The sequence below is a fragment of the Sinohyriopsis cumingii genome, chromosome 6, assembly GCF_028554795.1.
Source record: "Sinohyriopsis cumingii isolate HCF-2022 chromosome 6, ASM2855479v2, whole genome shotgun sequence".
Taxonomy (NCBI): domain Eukaryota; kingdom Metazoa; phylum Mollusca; class Bivalvia; order Unionida; family Unionidae; genus Sinohyriopsis; species Sinohyriopsis cumingii.
The window spans coordinates 70,220,466-70,246,332 of record NC_142966.1 but is presented as its reverse complement, the minus strand read 5'-3'; positions in this window follow the sequence as shown (position 1 = coordinate 70,246,332).

Below are 25,867 nucleotides of genomic sequence, written 5' to 3'. Positions count from 1 at the left end.
TAGCTAGGTAAGATTTTTAAAATAATGGAATGCAGAACTCTGCAGATGTCTGCTTTCAAAGCGAATTTTTAAATAATAGTATACCTTAGAGGTCCTTGGTACTTAATTAACACACTAATAGAAACAAAATACCTCGTATAATTAACACAATATCTAACAACAATAGCAACCACAAGTACACATACAATGGTACAAGGCTATGACCTTGCTGACTAAGGAGCATATGCTGGTACGATGCCCAAGCTACGAGACTCACGTGTGGTAGTACGGGTCGTACCGGATCTCCCCAAAGGCAAGGTCAATAACAAGAACATTACGAAAATAGAAACACGGGGTACAAAAACTTATAATAATACGAGGTATGAATATAAACAACACGCATACACCGAACATTTAAATAATCATTTCAATTTTTGTCTCCTTATCTTTTCTACTACACAAGCACTGATATCATAGGTTCAAGAAGACCCGGAATGACGGTACCGATCCAACAAGGATACATGCGAATACAAGAGTCGCATGCTACCACCACATTTCACCACCAAGCCACCTGAGTCACAGTGGAACCCCTTAATTAAATAACAACTCAAAGAATTTGATCTCTACTAGCCAGTCCATCCAAAAACACATGATAACATACAAAACAAAAAGCACACACATCTAGCAAACATCGAACAACATTGATCCCTGGCAAGAACCACATTTTTTAAATAAAGCTCTAAGACCAGCCAGGGTAAAAGAGATGTCAAACACTAGAGTAGGGTGGTGTATAAACCCTAGATCAGAATTTATTAAATCAAAATTTTTAAAAACCCAATTCACTCAACACCTACACTATGGAGGAAACATAAATACATAGAATCCTTTCAACTTTAGGCACTAGGGTGTCTATTCTACGATGCAAGTCTGAGAGGGACCACACCAATAAACGGCTTTTACCTCCAGAAATGGCTCGCGCGAGGAAAACCTCACCTCAAACGGCACGTAGACAGAATCACAATCTCATATTTCTTAGGAAATATTTATGATATCGAGACAGTCTACTACAATGGAAATGACTCTGAACGAACATGGACTAGGATTCAAGACAAAGGATACAGGAAATATTTATAAAGGAAACCACTCTGAACGAACAGGGACTTGGATATAAGACGATGGAAATATAATTAAAATGATACTCAAATGAATACGACATGGAATAAATATGGACTAGGATTCAAGACAACGGATACAGTAATTTTTTTAATTCTGATACTCCTTCTTGTGGAGTGGAGTCTTGCGACTATTCTCGCAATTGATTAACGTCTTGAGATTATTTTTGCGATATGCCTTACTTAACCTCGAACGGCACGTAGAATGAATCCTGATATTTATACAGTATATTACAATGGTTATAAATGAACACAAATCGATATAAATATCGAAACAGGAAACGGCTCGGAATGAACATGGACTAGAATTCAGGACAAAGGATGTTAAAAGATGTCTCATATTTCTAAGGAAATATATGACATGGTATACTACTATAGAAATGACTCTGGGCTATGATTCAATAATGGATTACAAGATGTAGAACTGAATAACTAATCGAGGGATACAACTCGATAACACAACAATATAAAAGGATGTATACAATAAGTATACTATAATACTAGAAATGAATACAAGTTGAGGGGTAAAACTCGAAAACACAATTAACAATATATTATGATGTATACGACAAGTATATTATAATATATAACAATGGATGAGGATTCAGATAACGGAGAATGGAAAAGGACTATGTTTTCATGTTGCTAAAATACGAAATAATGGAACGAACAAATTCTTAACGAACGAACGGACAGTCTTACAAGCTTCTCTACTTCTTTACTATATACTGTACTATTCACTTCAACTTTTACAATCTATTCACAAACATGCAAACACCATACAAAAATAACTACTTCAAGATATATTATGTTATCATTAGAAATATTTCAAAGTGTCTTAAATGTTCTCAGCAGAAAAGATTTGTTACCAAATTGTCAGACAAAAGTAACTTGGTAACTTGAACTTTATGAATCTAATTACATAAATTCTAAATAATGTACTAATGACATAATCATACCTAATCAAGCTAATATTTGATATTAAATTCACAGCACTAGAGCTAGTACTCACTGCAAGAGTGGGAAGGGTGAACAGTGCTCACCTGCTCGAGGAAGCGTAGTGTAAGCGCTGTTCGTGTCTAAGTGGAATTTATGCGCTGAGCAATGGAACTTTTTTCATGCTTTTATGCATCAAGCAATACAACATTTACTTCTTTTCTTCTCTACCTAGATTAAAAGTTATTTTACAAAATTAAATAACAATTTAAACTTTATTCATAATTAAATAATCACTCGAAGAATTTAATTCTTACTAGCAAATCCACCATTTTTGTAAGTCTTTTGTATGATTCGGCCGGGGTTCGAACCCACGACCTACCGCTTCCGAGCTGACGCTCTAACTACTGGGCCAACGGAGCGGTCCTGGAAAACGTAATTAAAAGTTCGACTCATCGACGATAAACATTATGTTAAACTGAAAAAGTTTGTAAAGTACGCGTAGACTTCATTTACCACTAGCACATCTGCTCAAACTCTAGATCGAAACCCTATGCAGCTCAATGACTTGTTGCTATCTCTCAACTTGACGTAATTCTTGGAAATTCTTTTCCGTTTCACATGACGACTGCAATCATATCTCCCGCCAAGAGACATACTCAAATTGAAACGTGATGCTCAATAAACGTAATTGTGTCCTTTCCTGAATTATTCACAAGAATCTGAATACTCCTCTTTATTCTTTTGTTAGTCGATTATTTAACACTTTTCTAGAAGCTTACTTTCCCTTTCGTCTTAAACATGTATCACCTAAACGCCATTTAAAAAAAATTATATAATCACCAGTTTGATCATGCAGACACATCGCATGAACAAATAGGACAGTTGAAAGCGTCTGGGGTGCTGCTGTAAAGTTACTCTGGTTCTCTGACTAATTTCATTAATTCTAAGATGAAACCCGGATCCAAAAAAAAAACATGGATGAACCAATTATCCGGATTTTTCGGAAACGATCATTTTTACGTAGTTTTTGCTAGTATGCCGTAAGTCCGTATTTTAAGGGGAAGTTTCGTAAAAAATTACGGCAAAATCGTAAGAGTTGCAGGTCTGAATTACCCATCTTTGTTGCAGAAAAAAGTGTTGGCAAGTTGACCTTTAACATAAAAATAACCATTTTAATTGTGTAACCCAACATCTTTTATAAGGTTAAGAGATCACTGATGCTTGCAGTTTTGCAAATTTGTATGCAATTGGTAAAATAGAGCACGATATTGGTATTAAGGACGCCACGTTTACTTTTCAACTAGACAAACAAAATAAATCCAACTTAATTGCAAGATTACTTCACTTATGTCCCGGGTTGGTGTAACGTAAACTCACACTTCTTTAAACACCGGGACTGTATCGGCCGACATTGAATTCCTGTTTAATTTTTTTATAGAGAAAACAACTTACATTCAAACGAAACATGATCACCATTTAGTAAATAAAAAGTTTCTCACACGAGTTATTAAACGTCCTGTGCATTGTGTGCAAATCTTTAAAACCTAAAATGAATCATACTTATATGTTTAACCATACCCTTTTCTCGTCTCTAGTTCTGTTTCAAACTGTAACTCCTTTCTTGTCTTAGACTCTGACAGCTAAATACTAAAACTAAATAAATGATGATGTTAGAAGTATTTAGACACATTTCAAAGTTATTATTAATATGTATACTCCTACATCTTTGCAGGGTCCATAACAATGCATAGAGGCAGGAACAGTCAGTCCTATTTCCATAACAATGCACAGAGGCAGGAACAGTCAGTCCTATTTCCATAACAATGCATAGAGGTAGGAACAGTCAGTCCTATTTCCATAACAATGCATAGAGGCAGGAACAGTCAGTCCTATTTCCATAACAATGCATAGAAGCAGGAACAGTCAGTCCTATTTCCATAATATGTTTCACAACAATTATTTCAAAATTCCCTCTTGGACAACACGAAAAGTATGACTAAGATAAAGATGAAAACGACTAAGGATTACTGAACGTCGCGTCATATGTTTGTACGAACACAATATGGTAGATAATGCAATGCCTAGTGGGTAAATGACATTGCGTACGTATACACATTATGTTGCATTGGCAACCAAGATTAGCTGTACCTAACGAGCTGGAAAATTGCGTAATATTGAACAACAACAAAAAATAGTTGCCATTGTCTCCTATTTTTAACATAGATACATGATCTATGAAAAGAAAGGAAAAAACAAGAGAGATGGAATATGATAAACTAACAACCTACTGGTCAAATGAATATTGTTTTGGTTAGTAATTGCAATAAACTATTAATAATTTCCCCTTAATAATTATAATCACACTACCGCCTGTTATAATGTAAAGAAAAACATTATAAAGGATTAACAAAATCTCTTTTTTATAATAATATAATTATAATAATATAAACGGAGAATACGTAAAAAGGAGTATTGTGTATAGATGTGTATATATTGTAATTACGTTTTACAACTAAATTAGAATAATACAGTATGTCCTAAACGTTTTATTAGTTATTAAAATTATAACAATTATTACTAACGAAATAATAAAATCATTAGAAACAAATATATACTAGCATTGTATCAACAGTTTAGTATCATAACAACACGTGATATTTGGGTTCGTTTCTCTGCTACCTTTCCGTAGATCTTGTTTATTGTTACAACGTGTCATTATAACAATGTTCAAACACATGATATGCGAAATAATTTGTAAACAGTTTCATTCAACTGTCTTTATACGGAGATGGTAATGAAGGAAGGGAATGTGGTAAATGTAGTATAACAATTTATATTAACTGTTACCATCGCAATTTATTTTTTATGAATAAAACCGATAGTTGTTGTACTCTTGGCGTTGATGTATATATTTCTGCCCCTTTGTTATACTCAGTCAAGCGCGCGTTACACACGAGACCGATTAAGTGTTGAAATCTTCTGTGTGTTATTTTATGTAAATAATTGTGTGTTTTGTGGTTAAATCTTAATCAAATCGAGATAAACAATCATGCAACATATACTTAGTTATTTATTATTTTGTTGGATAGCCCAAGTGCAACCACATCAGTCGGATAGTTTGTTCGGCTATTAATTACATGAATGTCAACTCTATCAAGACTGGTCGAGACAAAAATGAATTAAGACAGAATAAATTATATATATATATATATATATATATATATATATATATATATATATATATATATATATATATATATATATATATATAGTGTTGTTGTAAGGTTTAACGCCATTTTTCAGCACACGATAGGCTATACATGGCGGCCAGTATTACTGGTGGAGGAAGAACCCGGGAAAAGCCCGGAAAGAACCACCGACCCACGAGAAGCTACTGGCAAGCTTTCTCATATACCCACATTAGCCGAATCCGAGACTCGAACCCACGCATACAGAGGTGAGATGGCAGTGATCCGTAACGGAGAGCGCTTTAGACCACTCGGCCACTCGGGGCCCCTTATTTAGTAGGAATGATATTATTAAACATAAGGGACAAATAATAATTTTGGTCATAACATTAGGCCTATATCTATAAAACAATTTATATATTATAATTGATTAACTTGCCACTAACAATGTGTATATTTAAACAGATTAAATGAATGAATTGCGACGTATAGATGGATTGCGTCAACGGTATAAACATAAGAAGTGAACACCGTGTTGTGTCGGATTGTCTTCAGCCTAAGTTCAAATTATTCAAGCGTCCCAGCTAATTAGCAGTATTCACCCATCTTGTTTTATCTACTGCACGCTTTTTTTCTCATATGCGCTTAAATGAAGCGGACCTACTTCTCCTCATCCAATCTCGAATCAAAAAGTACGCCACGTGCGAAAGTTGTCATTAGATTAGTCACTAACGGGATTTGTTGAACGCATCACCTCACTGCTTTTGAAGCACTCCGAAAAAAGAAAAAAAAAATTACGGACTACATCGTGGACTGAATGTGGGGGGGGGGGGGGCACCTCTTTATTCTAAACTGAACGTCTGAACGGCGTTTAAACCTAACCTTTCGAAGAAAAGTTATTATCAGACACTGTTTTTAACAAATCATTTCATTCCTCCCAGACTTTAGTTAGATTGGAAGAATGGTATCAGTGTTTGAGAAAAGGCAGCATTGGGCTTTCAGTGAAAACCCCATGCTGATATGACCATTAATTCAAGAAGAAGAGCTTTAAGAATTTCAAGATGGCTACTATGGCGACCAAACTAAATGTCTGTGCAGGACAGTTTTCATGAAGGACAAACTAGATCTTGGGATGAACGTGTGTGTACAGTTTCATGGCAATCTTCCAAGCAGTTTAAGAGGGGTAGCCATAACGAACTTGTGCAAGCCAATGGAAGAAAGTTGGATGATGCACAACATGCCATCCCGCAAGCTAAAACACTGTTGTTAAAATGAAATTCGCAATTATTTTTCTTGAAAAAAAGTATTAAAACAATAAGAAAACATTCGGAAACGTCTAGCCAATTGCAGTCTGCAGTGAAATTGAGAATGAAGATATAAAGTTATTCATGTTAGATACATGAAAAACTATTTTCTATTAAATCAAATATCGAAATTAGCGTGTAGTTCAGTCTACGTAGGTCAAATAACTGCTCTGTATTATAATGACAAATTTAGAATGCTGCTATGTATAAGGATAATACAACTTAAAATGTTACATGTACATTTTTGTTGACTGTTTTAATCCAAATTCATTCGTTGAACTTATGGGTAATAAAAGCGGTTTACCCTGCAGAGAATGTTGCATTTAACCGTAACGGAATATATTTACAGTCTTCATATCCAGGGAAAGTTTTATTTCATAATATCTGATGCTAAAAAATGGCGTCGTACATGCAAATGATGCTTTCAAGTCAGGAAGACTATTATAATTTGAGGAGTTACTCAGAAGTCTTCACTTTTATCGACCTCATAGCTAAGAACGAGTTATTCTTATAAATAAAAAGTGTGTTTTTAAACATAAGTTGCTAGGTGAATGTGTTGTGTCGTTTCCAAGATTATCTTTTCAAAACATATTTATTGTTGATCTTGGAATTACAGAATATTAACTGGCAGAGCTGAGAATTTTGAACATTATGTACGTTGAATATGGATAGAAAGATTATCATTGGTTAAATAATATATCATGTAATTTGGAAACTAACATTTGAATATACTAAAGAAACAAGATTAAGGGTACTGAAGTGAAAATAGTGCACAGTATTACCCTATAAAAATCCTTCGAAAGAAATTCAAGATAGTTTTGAATGAAAAGTTCCCATAGTGATGTCCTCACATGTTCTCACTTACGAAAATAATAAAATTATGTAGAAAGAGATATTTGCTAAAAAGCTGTGGAACACGACTCCGTGCCAGGAACTACCATTCCAGCATAGTCTTTGTTCGTACATCGTCTTCAAGCTGCAAATATTTGAACCGATTTACCATGAAATACACAAGATTCTGGGCAACCCAAGAACGTGTATTAAGACAATGGGATAATTAAAGAATTGTATACTACTAATTCGAAATGCACATCTAGCAGCTACATTTGTATGTGATCAAAAAATGCCTCAACTCGTTGTACAATCTCAGCTTTACTTCTACAGGTTATTTTATTTTGCAAACAACAATATATTATTTCCACTAAACGTTCATTTCGAAACAATGTTGTTATTCTGGGGCCTAACAATATTATACAGACCTTTAATTTGCCATAGTAAAAAAGTTTTATGGAACCGGAACAATCCAGGTCTTGGTTGGCTTGACCCGTGCAGTTTTGTGACGTATAACATCAAACTGGACGTGTTGCTAGAGTGCCGAATTTCCTATCTGGAATAAAAGAAAATTGTCTACATCTGGTTTATAAATTAAAACAGCGAAAAAAGAACGATCATACATGGACTGCTGTATGAAACGTTTGCAGGAACACTGGGGTAAGGACATTCACCCTCAGGCTCCAAGTATTTCCTGGTGCCGCCGAAAACGTTTCCAAACAGTACAACGTGTATAATGCCCATGACTCGACTAAAAAAAAAAATCCCATCCCTATAACCTGGTGTCTTCAGAACTTTTTCGAGTGTGAGGAACGCTTAAACCCTGCGACGATCACGATTCTTGACAAGTGAAACGTGCCAGTGTTAGCAATATTTTATGAGTTTGCACAGGGACTGTATGTACTCTCACTTCGCTGCTTGATACTGAGATTTTTTACCGCAGTAAGCCGAGAACTGTGCAAAGAGATAGACGTCGTTCAGTTTGCGACAGGCATCTGGGATTGTTACATTAATGAATGTCGACCGTTCAGTCACGTGTTGCTTAATGAATTTTCATTATATTACTTTGTTGCAGAAATTATACAACAGCGTACATGCTAAATTTCGCTGCTGTTAAGAGGAAGGGTTTCGCTTCAGCAAAGCAGAGGGAAGTGATATGATAGTCAACCTGAATCGATAATAGTTTGATTATATATATATATATATATATATATATATATATATATATATATATATATATATATATATATATATATATATATATATATATATATAAGTAGTATATGGGGATACCCTAGCGACAATGGGAATTAGCATTACAAACACCCCTGGGACAATCTGGCGACAAGGGAGAATTAACATGGAGAAAAATCGTGGGACAATCTGGCGACAAGGGAAATTAACATGGGAATAAATCGTGGGTCACTCTAGCGACAAGGGGAATTTAACATGGAACTATAGTGTGGGTCTGTCTAGCGACAAGGGGAAATTAACATGGGAATAGAGTTTGGGTTTGTCTAGGGACAAGGGGAATTGAATATGAGATTTTTTTTTTTAAATTTAAATTTAAATTTAAATTTAAAAAAAGGGGTAGGCAATGGAAAGGCTATCTCTTTTCGAGAAATATGGCTGGCCCTGAAAAGGGCCTTTGGGTTTTCTTCTTCTTCTGCTTCTAATTTCTTCTTTTTCTCCACCAAGTTCTTATTTTATCTCCAACACTCTTTCTCTTCTTCTCTTTCTTTTTCTCCTGCTCTTCTTTCTTCTTCTTCTCTTCCTCCTCTTCTTTCTTCCTCTTCTCATTTTCTTCTTCTTTTTCAATCTTTTCGTTCCATTTGCTTATTCTTATTCTTATTCTTTCCTCTTAATCCTCCTTCTCCTCCTTTATCTCTTTCATGACTCCACTAATCTTGTCCTTTACCTTTTTTAAGTTATTAATTTCCATCTTTACACGATGGGGACTATAGGAATAATGGTCTTCAACCAGTCTTATTAACATCTGCTCCATCATTCCTAAGTTGTCTAAAACGTCTTGTAATGTTTGTATTTTGTCCATTTGGTTAGAAGCCATCTTCTTTTTTATTCTTTGCAGAATGGTTTGAACGACGAATACTGTGGGTTCTTATACTTAAAGCGCGTACGTGAAGGAAAACATCCCCCTAAAACGTAAAATTGATCTTACCTAGATCATGACCAAACAACGCGTGAACGTGAAGGAAAACATCCCCCTACTTTTTCATTTCATATAATAAAACCCAAACTATACTTTCTCATTTCATATAATAAAAACCCAAACTATACTCTCCACATACGCTAAGAAACAATAAACAAAATCCATAATCTACTATCCACACAATCTTACGTGAGCGCTTACAAAACCCAAACTATACTCTTCACATACGCTAAGAACAATAAACAAATCCATAATCTACTATTCACACAATCGTACGTGAGCGGGTACAAACACAAACACAAACACACAAACACAAACACACAAACACATACGCTAAGAAACAATAAACAAATCCATAATCTACTATCCACACAATCGTACGTGAGCGGTTACAAAACCCAAACTATACTCTCCACATACGCTAAGAACAATAAACAAATCCATAATCTACTATCCACACAATCGTACGTGAGCGCTTACAGAACCCTAACTATACTCTTCACCTACGCTAAGAAACAATAAAGAAACCCATAATCTACTATTCCCACAAACATACCTTAGCTCTTACAAGCACCAACACACAAACACATACCCTCACACTATCTTAAAAAAGAGTTAGTGTTTATAATCACACTACTCTACCTACACACATTGGCAAATCGATCGTTATTTCTTTTCTAGAGTATTGGGTAGCTCTGAAAAGGGCTGGGTTTTTTTGGAACTTCATGGACACCTGGTTAATGGTGGCACCTTCCAGGCCTGGCGCCACATACACATCTTGTCCCCCAGTTACTTTTTACCTTTTTGGGGGAGAGAGCATTGGCAGGATATGTCGCTTCAGAATCCCAATTTTCGCTCTCTGGGATTCTGAAATTTCTTCTTCTTCTCTCCTTTTCCTCCTCCTCCTCTTCTTTGTATCTTCTCTCCTCCTCTTTGTATCTTCCTTCCTCTTCTTCTTTATATCTTCTATCCTCCTCTTCTTTGTTTCTTCTTTCCTCCTCCTCTCTTATCCTTCCCTCCTCCACAATGGCTTCCGCGGCCAGTTCATTTAATATGCGCCTGGCATATTCCAGATGCAAATGAAGTTCCAACAGTTTCTCCAGTCTCGTGTTCATTTTTGGTGTTGATCAATCAACAAGGGTAGCTGGACTGCCGAACGAGTTTCAATTTATAGCGAAAGCGCGGACGTGAAGGAAAACATCCCCTTAAAACATAAAATTGATCTTACCTACATCATGACCAAAAAACAACAACGCGCGGACCTAAAAGAAACACTCACTCACTTTTTATGCTACCCATCACTATTTTAAAATTTTTTATAAATCACTTCAATAGACTATCCACATACGCAAAGCAATCCAATCTAACCCCAAATTTACACCTCAAACACCAAAAAAAGACATCATTTTAATCTACTATCCATACCAACTTACTTAACCACTTACAAACACAAACACACAAACACATACACTCTCACTATCAATAAAGAGTTAGTGTTTATTTTCACACTACTCTACCTACACACATTGGCAAATCGATTGTTATTTCTTTTCTAGAGTATTGGGTAGCCCTGAAAAGGGCTGTTTTTTTTTGTTTGCTATGGCATTCTTTTTAGTTTCTAAGAATGCGATGTCCTCTGAGGATAGACTTTCTGGCGATAGGTCTGCTTCTTCGGAAAGAGAAGAAGAACTCTTTGGTGTCGATACGACAATCGACAAAGCCTCTGTCAGCTTCAGCTTGCTGCTGCTGCTCTTGTTGTTGTTGTTGCTGCTGTCTCTGAAGTCTGTACTTCTCTGTCCATTCTTCTTTTTCCCTGTTCATTTCTTCTCTGAAGAGCTCTTCTATCAGGTCTTCAGTGATTTTTAACATTCTCACATTCTCTATTTCTTCTGGCTTCGGTATCAGACTGTGTCTGACCATATGCAAATTGACGTAGGCTTCGTTGAGTTTAGATAGTTTGGAGCACATCTTCTTAGGAGGATGAGTCGACAATGGATGGTTAGACTGGAAACAACCCGGTTCTTAAAGTAAAAGCGCGGACGTGAAGGAAAACATCCCACACACGGTTTTTGAGTCGCAACGTTTAGTGAGTGTCATGAGAGGGATAGTAAGAAATGAAAGAGCATCAATCCAACATTCTTATAGCTAAACAAAAGACAAAGGCATTGTTTTCAAAACACAACATTTTTTATTCAAAAATCACTTAACACTAAACAACAACTCTAACATTTTTAACAATAATCCAACAATATAACATCAAACAATTTTTTCAAAACACAACATTTTTTATTCAAAAATCACTTAACACTAAACAACAACTCTAACATTTTTTAACAACCATGCAACAGTAAAAGTTTCTCCACTAGGTAAAGAGGGATAACAGTCTTCCATGGTTTCTAGTAATCTAGGATGACTTCTCTCAAACTGTTGATTTCTATGGTATTATCGAATTCTGCATACAGGATGACGTTCACCGTTTCATCAGGGTCTCGGTCTTTAAACTGAATTTCCACACGAATCTGGCCGGATTTTATAGGGTGGAAATGTCCCTTGTCGCTGCCTTGGTCTGGAGTGAAATCGAAAGCCCACAAAGCGTAGCCTCCTGCATAATCCTCGTACGTAATACCGTGACTGGTATTGGTTCCTAACTGTCCGGTGGCTTCGTACAAGGACAAGTACGATCTCAAGTAATTCTTCTTTTTAAAGTCAGGTTCGAAAGGTCGGGTACACAAGGTCTTGCCATCGCGACTGACTTCGATTTTGGACACGCCAAAGTGTTGAAAGTAGAAAGGATTTTTTTCGGCAGCTCCGTTGAAGGCTGTATTCTCGACGATACCAACGATCAAACGTTTGGGTAACTGTCCTTGGAACAGATGATCTTCGATCATGGATCGCTGTCCCTTGGGAATGGTGAAGGTTTTCACTTCCACGCGTCGTATGGGATACTTGGCGGTCGTTCTGCTCAACGTCTGACTGATGTCGTTTCCCACTTTAGGTAACACTTCCACACGGCGTACGTAGAGTCTGGCTTCTAGGATTTTGGTTTTGTAACCGTCACTATCAGCCATCAAATGGAAAGCGGCACTGCTACGATTCAGTCTCAGGCGGACATCCACCCCGTTCAGCAAATACTTTTCTTGCAACCACATGTCCAAATGCAAACGATCCATCAGTTCTAAACTTGTGTCGGTTCCCGTGATTCTCTTTCTTCGTTCTACAAATCCATCATTGTTGTCTTTCTTTTCATCAGTTTCCAATATTTCAAACTTGGTAGGTTCGTCAGCTTCCCATACCACACAGGCATTGAGATGAGTGTTCTTGGCATCTATTCCGTACGTCAAGAGATTTTCCAGGTAGGCACGATAAGGGTAAGTATCCATGCTGCTACTGACCAGTTTGTTATTCAAATACAAGTCCACTCCACTGAACAAGGAATGCATGAAATTGTTGACGGGAGCTACTGCTTCATCGTCTATAGCACCTCCAGTCTTATCTAGAATTTTGACTTTCAGGTACAAGTAACTGCTATTCAGATCGATGTAATCTTCGGGCTGTCCTTTGATTTCAAACTCGATGGGAGCGGAATCGGTCAGTGAGGAGACGGGATGAAATTCCACCCACTGGGATTCTTGCATCGTCATCATCGTGGGGGGGGGGGCATGGCAAAAAGATCCAGTTCCGTCTTGGAACAAGCGCAAGATTCTCGGTGCATCATTTTTTTTTTGGTCTCTTTTCTCAATAATCGAAAACGTCTAAGTCTCGAACGGTTCTTCTTTTCTTGGCCTTTCTCGCTTGAAGTCTGGTGAAAGGGTGTTTTCTTCGTCGTCTCTTTCTGCCTTGTCCTTGCTGAATGCCTGACTCGGTAGCGTGCAGGGCATTTATAGGTGTTTCTCGTTGGCCTAAAATGTCTTTGCCCGTTTGCAGCAAGACATTTTTGCCTGCCCTCATGAAGGCTTCTCTAGGGTTTTGTTTGTCGATGATGACATTTTGGAGAAATTCTTTGCCTTGCGTCAGTGCCGCATCTTTCAAGGCGTGCAATCCGCATGTCACCATCGGTTTCAACACCGGGGCCACCGAACGAAAGGCCGATTTTAACATATCTCCTAAGCCGTGTCCTCGCTGTCGAGCAACCCCTCGGTACACTGGATACATGACTTAAGAGTCGTGAGAGAACAGTTTTCGAAAATGGAGTTTCACCGTGACTTTTCCTTTGGTGAATGGAATATTTTGTCCCAGATCTCCTTTTATAGCAATGTTGACCGTGTCCAAATACGACTTACTGACCGGCAAATAGTGAGGATGGACAAATTCGCGGTGGACGTGGTAAGTGTTTCCACCTTCCTCGTCAGTGTTCGTGGCAGAATCCACTTTGAAAGGAATGACACGCAGTAACGGTACGGAGGTGTGTCCCACCACGTTGTACTCCACCACATCGGAATACACGAACATCAAATTCAGTCCTTGGTTCAGTTCTACCGGGGCACGAAATAACTTGCTAAAAGACTCGTTGTCGTAAACGATTGTTAATTCGTTTTTCTTGATCATGGTCTTTCTCATGTCCATGTCTCCGCCCAACATGTCAAACAATTCAGGACAAAATATAATGGACAGGATTTTACTCCGTTCAAATTTCATCAAGAAGCGACGAGCTGCTTTGTGGTACTCCATGGTGACATTTTTGTTGACATGCTCCAAAGCTTTCAGAAACACGACATTAAACCTGGAGGTTATGGTGCTGACCAAATGTTGACCACTAAAATAATAGCCTGGGGGAATGAACAAGTGATAGGTGGTGTACTTTTGTGTACGGGTTTTCTTGTCATATTTGACATTGCTATCCATCCACTGTTACATTTGCTCGTCATGAACTTCCACATCAAAAAAATTTTGATTGGGAAGGACATTGAGGACTTGGGTCGGGTGAATCATTTCTACTAAAGCCACTTCCCAATGGGCTTCGTGATCTAACTGGATGGCTTGAGGTAATTTGGCCGTGTAACAGCACAACGTGTTCTTGGGAAACACCTCCATGGAACTGTCACTGGGTAAGGTTAAGTAAAATTGGTTTTGGTGACTCATAATTCCAGAGTTCTGTGGATGTCCGAGGGGATATTACTGGACGTCAGAGGCGTGTCTCCGTCTAAAATGGGGTTCTGGTTGTGATTGAAGTGGTGACTGGCACTGGCACTGGACACAAGGTTACCGGGGTTCCCGTTCGAGGTGAATTTCAGGGAGGGATTAGGAAGCAGGTAACCGATGCAACTGCTCAATAAAATGGTCCACAATTGTTTGTCTCCTTGTTGCAAACTCAAATTGGCGATGGCTGCCCCGATGACACAATACACCACGAAGATTTGGCAGAAAAAGACGATTTGCGTTTTAGGCACACGTTCTCCACACCACACCCACAAGGGTTGTTTTTGTAAATCTTGCACAGAAGAACTAGGTGAAGGAGGAGTGGTCGACGTAGCTGCGTCTGCTGTGTGAAAGGGCATGATGGTCACTTCTTTTTATAGTCGATGACTTGAGAAGCGTCGATCCAAGAATCAAAACTGGGTGGATATCCTTTCCAACGTACTTTGACTTCTTTGACACGTCGTTTGCCCACTTTACGGGTTCTGCGTTCGAGAATGCTTTCGATGTCGTACACGTCGTCTTCTTTTTTGGTGACACGTTGTAACTCGGGCAAATAAAACGTTCCTTTGAGCACTTCTCCGTTCATGTCTTCCAATTTATAGACGGCAGGATGACGGCCATGCACTCGTCCAGTGACGCGAAACAATTCGGTCGTCCAGTTAGGTAAGTAACCTTTGTCGAAAGTGCGTTTGGTTTTGCCAATGCGCACCCAATCTCCTACGGCCAACTCTCCACTTTTCTTGGGGACAGCCCTCGTCGGGGACGTACCAAACAGGCGCTCAAACACCAGCACTTCGTTCTCGGGAATCACGTCTTGCGGGGCACGTCCGATGCTTCGATGGTAAGATTGGTTGTACGCTTGCACCAGGTGCGGTAAGATGTCGATGTACTTCAGAGTGTGGTGATACGTAAAATATTTCCACATGCGTTCTTTCAAAGTGCGTTGAAAACGTTCCACGATGCTGGCTTTGGTTTCGGGATTCTCTGTGGTAAAAAAAATGAATGTCACGTTTCTTTAATTCTTTTTGGAAAGCTTGGTTCAGAAATTCGGTGCCTTTGTCCGTTTGCCATCGAAGAGGGTGACGACCGCTTTGTTTCAACACCCGTTGCAGGGCTCGCACTAACTCGCTGCTCGATTTGGAAGTCAAGGGTACGACCCAAGCAAATTTGGAAAAGACGTCGATGACACATAACAAATATTTGTAGCCACGATTGTAGCTGGCCAAATGAGAGACATCGGCTAAATCGGCTTGCCATTGATGATCGATGCCTTCCACTCGGGTGCGACTTCTGGCAAACTTGCGTCGAATGGGTTTGTGTAAAGTGTAGGTAGCTTGTTCTTGTAACCATCGTTGCACTTGAGGTAAACGGAGACTTTTCAGCCGCGTTTTGGCAGCACGATACAATTTTTGAACTCCTGCGTAATCTGCAGGATGGGAGGGATCGTAGTAAATGCTGGCTAAGACTTTTTCCATTTTTTTGTGTTGGTTGGTGTGTTAATAAGACACCCACTCTTGGAGGATGCTACTCTTTTTCTCTTGGGGTACTTTCTTGGATTGCAATGCTTTGCGTGTGCGGCCGGCAATAGGTGTCGAAGAGGAGGAGGATGTCTGAGCGGGGGATATCGGTTCTTGTTTCACTTCTGTCTTCACTTCTGTCTTCACTTTCTTTTTCTCTTGTGATGAAGAAGGGGTGGCCATCATCTTTTTAATCCATCCAATTCTGGAGGTAGGTGGTGTTGTTAACTTGCGTACTTTTTCTGGTGCAGTTTGAAACCCTTCCTCTTCTTCTTCTCCTTTTTCTGTCTTGGTCACTGGTACTGGTGGTACTGGTACTGGTACTGGTGATGGTGCTGGACTTTTCATCAAGGTCTTAAAATCTTTCAGAGTGGGTAGAGCTGTTTCGTCTAAAGCTTTCTGGTGAAAGAGTTGCAGTCGTTGCAAGAGTTGACCGTACTTTTGCGATTTTTCTGTTTCGGACAAATCTTGGCGATCCATCAAGGACTGCAATTCGTGTTGTAACTGGGACATCTCGCTCAAATGGGGATTGGGAGGTAAATGCGGGGTGCGTTGTTCTTGCCACCGATTATATTCCATCCATCGTTTGTAAGGCACTAAAGCTAGTTTTCGTCCTTAAATGGGGTTGTCAGGGGTCGATTCTGAGATCTTGGGACTTCCGAGGACCTTTTTATCTTGCTCCCACCAGTCCTCCCAACATGGTTCCCAAGACTCCTTTCAGTAAGGGGCCTAACAAGAGGGGTAAACTGCCTCCACGTTGGACCAAGATCTTCTTTTTTTGACGAATGGGAATTTTCTTTTGAACCATTTGGCGAAGAACGTGACGATGTTTGCCTAAGCATTGTTTCTGGTGTTTGGACAAAGGGATCGTGCCTTTCAAAACGTTCAAACAACATTCGCACACGGTATCGATGACCTCTTTGGAGGCTGTTTGAATAAGTTTTTTCGTAGGGGTGGAGAAGCTTTGGACAGGACAGATAACATGTCCCCATGTTTGGCTAAACGTGGTGGCAGTCCTTTCCTTTTCTTTCCTTGGGGTTTTCTGGAGGGTGACATCTTTGAGTCTTCAGGAGCACCAAAAAACACTGATACCCGACTTGGTCACAGGCCTTTTTTATACTGGAACGCGTCGCCACTGATTGTCTTTACGTCGTATTAGTTTGAGGACAGGCATGACACGTCGTGCAGGGGTACGTAACGGACTAAATCGAGCCAGTTCTTGCTTGGACAAATCCAGCAAACTTTGGAACATGCCCGATCTTTCTTGAACTTTGATTTTGGGAGAAGGTACTTTGTGAGCAGCAGCCACTGCCACTAAATTGGAAGGTCCTGCCACTGGGGAAGTTCTTTTGGGGGTCATCAACGGAGAAGTTCTTGGTGTGATCAACGTCTCCAAGTACTCTTCAGTTCTGGGTGTCATTAACGGAGAAGTGGACAAACGTGAAGCTGCATGAGACGCAGTCACCGCCGTGGCAGGTCGTGGTTTGCGAGTATAAGGTTGCGTCCTGGCCGAAGTGCCTCTCTTGCGACTAGTTTTCTGTGGACTTTTCTTTTTCTGGGGGCTTCTTTTCTTTTTCCGGGGTGGTGGTGGTGTCTGGTCAGAGGAGGGTCCTGCCACTGGAGAAGTTCTCCTTCGGGACCTGGTCTTTTTCTTCTTGGGGCTTCGTTGGACTTTTGTCTTGGGTATAACTTTGGGGGCATTAGGATCCCATCTTAAGAGTGAGCGAATGATGACCCCTCCTAGAGTACCGCTCCCTCCAGGTTTCAAAATGATTTGTTTTTTGGTTTGAGTGTCGATGCGGGGATCGGCCAGTTGGACCAAAGCGACTTTGTTTCGATCAAAAAAGCGTTTGGTTTGATGAGGAATCTGAATGATTCCTTGGAGTAATTGACGTGCCGTCACCGTGAACCATCGTAAGACTTCTTTGAGACTAGCTTCTAAGACACGAGCTCGTGTTTGTGGATTTTTTTCTCGACTGATGCCATACAAGGCACGAATCAATTTGACGGGAAGATGCGACTGAAGGGACGTCATGTTCGCACTGAGAGTGAGACAGACGAAAAAGGGTCTGAGGTTTTTATAGATTTTTTTATGGGGAGTGAAATGAAGTCGTGGACGGAGACGTGTACAGGACAGGCCCTCCGTCTTGGCACCAGTGGTGAAACAAGTGGGTACGAAATCGCAAATCCTCGGGGGTCGTAGGTTTCAAATCGACGAGTAAATAGGCGTGTGGCGTTTGAGTGGCATCGTCGTACGCCTGAGTCAACCAAGGCGTTCCTAACTGTTTGGCTAAGACTTGCACTTGCCATTTATCTCGAGGGCTTTTAAACAAGACCACGTAATGCGCATTGAGACTGATGGTGCGATGGGCTTTACTTTGTTGAAACAAATTTTGGGTGATGTAAACGACACTGGCATTACGGTGATGCCCTTTGCGCGTGAACCACAGTTTAATTTCTTCTTCGTCTTCTCCTAACATGTCGTCGAAAATGACCAAATGGGTTAGACGGGAGTCAGAGACGATGCCATCGTCTTCTTTAGGAATGCCTTCCACAAACACGATGGAATCGCCTTGACTTTCTCGCAAGAGGCTGTACGCCGATTGCCACTCTTTGTAACACCACACGATTCGTTGAGGGGGTCGATCGATCAAATGATGTTTATGTTCGATCAAACGTTTGACGAATTCGGTTTTGCCTGAACCGCTAGGTCCAGCAATGAGCATGTTAAAGGGATGGCGAAGATACAAAGCCTCCCAACTGGCACGATCTAAGTGTTCGTCGATGACTTTGACAGTAGAGGAAGAGGGAGCAGAGACAGCAGAGGTAGCCATGGTGTGAGAAATGTCACTTGTGACACGAAAAACAAACAAGACAAGAGTTTATATACTTTTTCAGAACACGTTTATTGAATGTTTTTTTCAAACATGAATACGAAAGACAAAAATACATAAAAGCCAAAGGCTTAAGTACAAGAATAAAAGGCACATGATAACCATGAACGTGGAATAAACACAAGTGTCTGTACAACATGTTTTGGGTAAAGTTCTAACCAGTTCTATAGTAGGGGTAAGGTCACACAAGTGTCCTCCCGAAAGGGTCTTTCAGGCCTGTCCACGACAGTCCTGTCCTGGGTGACGGGTTCTTCTGGCACCGTCACTAACACAGGTTGAAAAGTAACTTTTTTCCTTGAATAACTCTCGTGCATACTGGGCCACCTCTTGTGTCCAAGCCTCAAAACCCTGGTCTCGGTGATGTCCAACATTTGACTCTTAACCAATCTGGTTTCTTCTTCGTCAACGACATGGTAAGTTACTTCAATGAACAATGAACTATCGGTCTTGCCTAGGGTTCCTTTTTATATACAGACCAATACCGACGTGACCGTACGGTAAGGTGAAGTGATTGGGAAGTCGCACTCGCTTCTGGTATACAATTTGATAGACTTTTTCCAAGGGTCGACTGACGATGTGGTGAATGGGTAAACGTACAATCTTGTTCGGTTGATAGGTGGTCACTTTAAAGTTTCCATCCTCTCCCGATTGCAAGGCTTCTTTCAATACCCCAAAGTTGACCACTCGACTGGTACGATGATTCAGAGTCAGTCCTTTCACTTTGCACGTCGTGTGCACTTCTCCTTGTTTGTCCCGGTATTCGTAGCCGTAATTTTTGGGACCACCACTGACGAAACTTAGAATCTTGTCGTCGGGATGCTCGTCTGTCCAGGCTCCTAAACGGTCTCCTTCGATGTCAGGGTGATGTTGAATCGGGTGATGGATGTAAATGCAACTGTCCGTGTCAAAGTACAGGACGCGTTCCCCTAACAGTTCTAAAGCTTCGTACAATTTTAAGCGAGCATGGGCTGTCACGTAAGCCGCAATGATGACATTTCCAAAAGGGTCGTCTTGTACAAAGTCCAGATCTTCTTCGTAATTGACCAAGATCAAATCCTCTCGAACGACGTCCACGTGTTTCATGTATTTGGTTTTGTCGTGAATCATCTGGAAGTAGCGGGAAGGTTCTGTCAAATATTCCGTCTTGGGTAAACACGGTCGTTGTGCCATTTTACCCCACAAGCAATTTAACATCACTTTGGCAAACGATCGCCTGCCTTCGTTTTTTTCGATGTGGTCTAAAGAGATGCCTTCTTGTGCGTAGTATTTCTCTTTGAATTGTATTTGGTCTTCGGGAGTGTGACACCAGGAAGGATAGCCGCTGGCTTCTTGTTTCAGTTTCAAAAAGGCATCCACGTAGTCGGCGAAAATGCCTTTCTGAGTAGGGTCACCCTTGTGGTACTGTTGTGTCTTGGGAAAGTGGCAAATTTCGTACACTTCTAACAGTTGGTATCCCATGTCCAGAGCTTTGAACAATTCCACGCTGACCCAGGTTCCCGTCAAGGCACGTTCTTCCTGGCTGTGATGGCAAGGTTGGTCCTGGTTGCACGTTTCGGCACAAGTACGGCACAAGGGAAACATCAGTTTGCCTTGACAATGGTGAGGTAAGACGGGATGGTATAGGTTCGTGGGAGGCAAAACTTTACACTTGATCAAGCCTTCGTATTGTCGAATGTTTTTCAGGTCGATGTGTTCCGTGAACAATTGCGGGTGCCCTACAGGAAAGCGACAATATTTGCACACGTAGGGATACAGCGAACACACGTCCAAGTATTTGATTTCTTCTCCTTTCTCTTCGTCGGCTTGGTACAGCAAACAGGTGGCATTGGTCCTTCCTCCGTACAAACTATCCCTCGGGTTCAGCGGGTCCATGAACTGGTAACTTTCCACGAGGCGTTTAAACTCGGGATCGGTTTTCAAACGGTGATCGTACTCGTGTTCCCACATTTCCACCACTTGGTATCCTTGCTGTTCCAACTTTAGGCGTCGCTGACAAGTGGCCTGGTACAAGTCTTCCATGGTTCGTTGCAAAAACTGATTTTTAGTGTCACGGTCAGGGTAACAGATGGGACATCCGTGAAATAAGCAACCGTTCAACTCGTACACGATCTTGGGGTTTTCTAAGTCCCAGCCATCTACCGAATACGTTCCGATGGTCTTTTCGCCTCCTCCGTTGCGGGCATGCTGAATCCATTTGTCTTCCTTGTCGCACAAGTAATGTAACCAACGTAGGGCTTTGACCGAGTATTGACGCTTGACATAGTGGGTCGTTTGAGGACTGATGACAGCCACGGTGTTTTCAGGCATGAATCGTTGGCGGTACACTAAGGAACACGCTTTGGCAATGGTGCAAGCTTCTTTCAAAGGATCGACCCCTCCGTGTTCCATGAACAGTTCTCGAAATTTTCCACAGCAACGTCGTAAAATGTCCACGTCGGAACGAAAATACTTTAACATTTCTTCCTGAAAGTCGAAGGGGTCAGAGGCATGAGCCTGGTACCAAGCGTAGAAAGCTTCTCGTTGTTCGGTACGCATGTTGTCGGGGTCGTAATAGTGAGCCTCAGGTAAATGGGGTAGAACGGCATGTTGATTGGCTTCCGTATTGAAAAAGTGTGGAAAGTATCCTTTAGCCATTTCTGTCATTCCAAACGTTTTAGGCATTCGACTCAAAGGCATGGCCAAGTAACTCATCGAATCTTTAAACTGTACTTGTCCCACTTGCATGAAAATGATTTTGGCTCCGTTCAAAGTGACTTTAGGACGTTCGGTGCCTTGTTCCGTATAGTATCTGAGAAGAAACTGTCCATCGTATCCGGAGAAATTGTGAGCCATCACCGTGGCATGACGATGACAATCTCCGTAACGTTCGATGTCCTCTTGGCTCCACGTCTTGTCGATGGGGTCTAAGACCCATTGGGCAAAATCGGCTAACGTGTTTGGTCCTCGAAAGATTTTTTCACGTCCTCCAGGAATCTTGCTGCAGTGAGGGCAATGACTGAAGATAGGTTCTTGAATGCACTTCTCGCACGCTCGATGAGCCACGCAGAAATTAGGAATGTGAATGCCGGTCTCTTGCATGCATTCGAAATCGAAAAAGATGGAATTGCCTTTCTTCTTGTGACCGTCCTCTTCCTCTGGTGGGGGTTGGTATTTTTGCACGTAACATTCGTGTTCCAAGTCCACGATGTGGTGACAAATGTGACATTTTTTCTTTCCTCGACATACGTGTGCCTTGGTACTATTGGTACGTATGCCTTGTCCACACGTAGGGCACAATCTCAGGAGTTGACAAGCACATTTCTTCTGTGAACCTTGTGTTTTCAAATGTTGCTGGTAACAGGTAGGGCTGACAAACGTGCGCAGACAAGTCGAACAAGGCACTGGTTCTTCGCTCAGACAGGGTGGAGAGGCCAAACATCCTGGGCATTTCCATCCACAAGACTTGTGTTGCTCTCGATTGTTATAACCATAATCACATTTCTCACAATAATAACCGTATCCCAGGAATCCAGTGATACTGGTAATGGTATCGAAATGTTCATCGTGATAATAGACATGAATGTATTTTCCGTCCTTAAAATCTTGGCCTCGAAACAACAGAGTGCCACGCATTTCTTGAGGGTGCACTTTCAAGGTGTAGCGTGGAGCTAGGGCATCTTGCAATTTTTGCATCTCAGGAATGCCACAGGGTGTGTCTTTGGACAGTCCGGCTTGTTGTAACAGGAGTTCTGCTTCATTTCGTTGTTTGGCTCGATTGGATCGTCGAATAGTTTTCCAGGTTCTTTTCCATTCTACCGTGTCGTTCTTGTTGGCATAGGTTCGTCCCACCACGATGGCACGGGCTAAACACATCTGGTCTTGAGGGTTGTGAATTCGGACGAGACTTGTTTTGGTGTTGCGAAGGTTGTCCACCAATAACATCTTTTTGCGTCCTGTCCCTTGAGGAAGAGAGACGTGGGCCATTTTCAGTGTGGCTTTACCATCGGTGATGTCAAACTGGTCATTAGATTGTTGTACGTGTTGAATCTTGTCCATGATTTTGGAAGGGGTTAGTTCTGCGGGTCTGCTAAACTCGATCCAAACAGGGGATTTCAAACCGTCGTGATCTATGGATAGTGTCAAGCGATCGTCTTCTTTGGGTTGACATTGTCGCTTGAGTGCGGTGAGCAAAGAATCCCACATCTCGGTGATAAACCCTTCTGCTTTCTCCAAGGGTACGTCGGCCTTGAAATCTTTAAACTTCACCGTGTAGGTGTAAGCCGTGGTTCTAAATTTTCTAGAGGAGCGCTTTTCCGTCTCTCGAATGGAATAGTACTTTTCAGGGTTGACTAAGGGTGGTGAACTTGGTTTAGAGGGTTCGGATTCTGGTTCACTCATGTCCTCTTCAAAATCACTGGCATGAATTTGTGCCAAGATTTCAGCCCTGGTACGAGGCGATAGATCACGTTTCTGCCTCTTACTTTCTTCTTCTTCTTTCTTCTCGAATGAATAGGATCGTTTCATCTTGAGTGCAAAACGTCAAATGACTCAAGTTCAAACACCATAGACTAATTTATAGTCATGGCAAACCAGCGTATATAAAAAGGGTGTGTCGTGTCCTTTCACTATTCATTTCACTCTCAAACCGAGGAGAACGATGGAAGAGACTAGCCAAATCGAACGTTTCGTCAGAGCTTTGCGAGGGGTCATTAGAAAATTCTCTTCAGACCAGCCGACAGACTACTCTCCTTCCTTTCGAGATAAGAGTCAGGATACTTGCTATATCTGTCAGAAGAAAGGGCATTGGTCTTCAGAGTGTCCAGACCGTCAAAAAAGAAAAAAAACAGGGGCTAAAAAAGACAAAAGTCAAGATACCTGTTATTATTGTAAAGAAAAAGGACATTGGTCTCCAGATTGCCCAAAAAAGAAACAAGAGGTGTCAGAAGAAAAGAAGGATTCTTCAGAAGAAGAGAGGGATTCTTCGGAAGAAGAGAGGGATTCTTCGAAAGAAGAGAGGGATTCTTCAGAGAAAGAAAGAAGACAATTCTATTTAAAAGAAGCAAAGAAACAGGAGAAGAAAAGAAGAAGGGAAGAAAATGAGGAAAAAACGGTGAAGAAATTCAAAAAACAGAGAGACTAAACAAGGAGAAAGAAGAAGTCAATGAACTTTTAATTAAAGTGTTGTGCTGTGAATTGGATTGTAAAAAATGGATAAAAGAATACATGAATGATATAAGGTAAGTGTCTTTGAGTTTTGATTTTAAAATAAGAAGCTACACTCACGCACTCATACACAGACACGTACTATAAGGGTAAAATGGGTGGGGTTTATTTTTGAGTTATTGGCAAATTGAAATTGTATTTCTTTTCGAGAAATGTGGGTGGCCCTGAAAAGGGCCTTTTTATTTTGGTGTAGGGGTGAGTTTAACCAATCAACTTTAACTGCCTTAAGCCTTTGCCACAGCCAAGGCCTACTTCTGATGATTGGGTTGAAATCACTAAGGGTGGTACGACAGGCTTAGTCACAGGGTTGGCGTGTTTAGCTCGGGAAGGTCGTATTCTCTTCGGTCGTAATAAAGAAGTCTGATACATTTGTTTCAGACTTCTTAACTCTGCTAAAATGTCCAACAGTACCGTAGCCGTTTGATTTTCACCCTCTTGTTTCTTTGCTGCTACTTCTTCTTGCTGTTATTGCTGTTGTTTTTTTCTTACCTCTTCTTGTTGCTGTTGCTGTTGCTGTAGGAGAAAAGCTTGTTCCGCTTCCTTTTGTCGTTGCATAAATTTCTCCAATTCTTCTTTCTGTCTCTGTCTAAAATTCTCCACTTGCGGTAATGAAGAAGGTAATGAAGGTTCCGGAACAAATTCTTGCGAGGTAAGAAAATCCACAAAATCCCAATGTACCTCTTCTGAAAGTAAGTCCGGGTTCCCTTGGGCAGTCTCCCCTGCTGGTGCACCCCAATGGATCGTTTTCTGAGTTTCCGTCATGTTGAATCACTGTCGCATAGATTGACTGCACACAAGCGCTAACGAATCTATATAGACCACGTGACGTCACAGACTGCTCTCTTCGGATTGGATGCGAGCTGACTGAATTTTTTAACGCATGTTCGGATTGGTGAATGAATTCAATCCGTTTCAATCCTTCCTGTACCTATAAATAAGCGCAGTTCACTGCATTGATTCACCTATTCTCATCGCTTCAAGATGTGGACCACAGTTGAGTCATCCACCCTTGTGTCTTCCATGATGTTTAGGATGGACATGCTCATGTATGTCAGGTCCAAGTGGACTGTTGTTGATAGGACAGATACTAGTCAATGGATGAGGAGAGTTTACATAGAAAGACAAGGATGTCTCAAGAGGGTACTTGTGTATGGACCGGCAGTTAGAAGGAGTTTAAGAAGAAGAAGAAGATGTGACAGATGCCATCTATGTTAATATTAATATTAACATAAACCCAAAGGCCCTTTTCAGGGCCAGCCATATTTCTCGAAAAGAGATAGCCTTTCCATTGCCTACCCCTTTTTTTAAATTTAAATTTAAATTTAAATTTAAAAAAAAAAATCCCATATTCAATTCCCCTTGTCCCTAGACAAACCCAAACTCTATTCCCATGTTAATTTCCCCTTGTCGCTAGACAGACCCACACTATAGTTCCATGTTAAATTCCCCTTGTCGCTAGAGTGACCCACGATTTATTCCCATGTTAATTTCCTTTGTCGCCAGATTGTCCCACGATTTTTCTCCATGTTAATTTT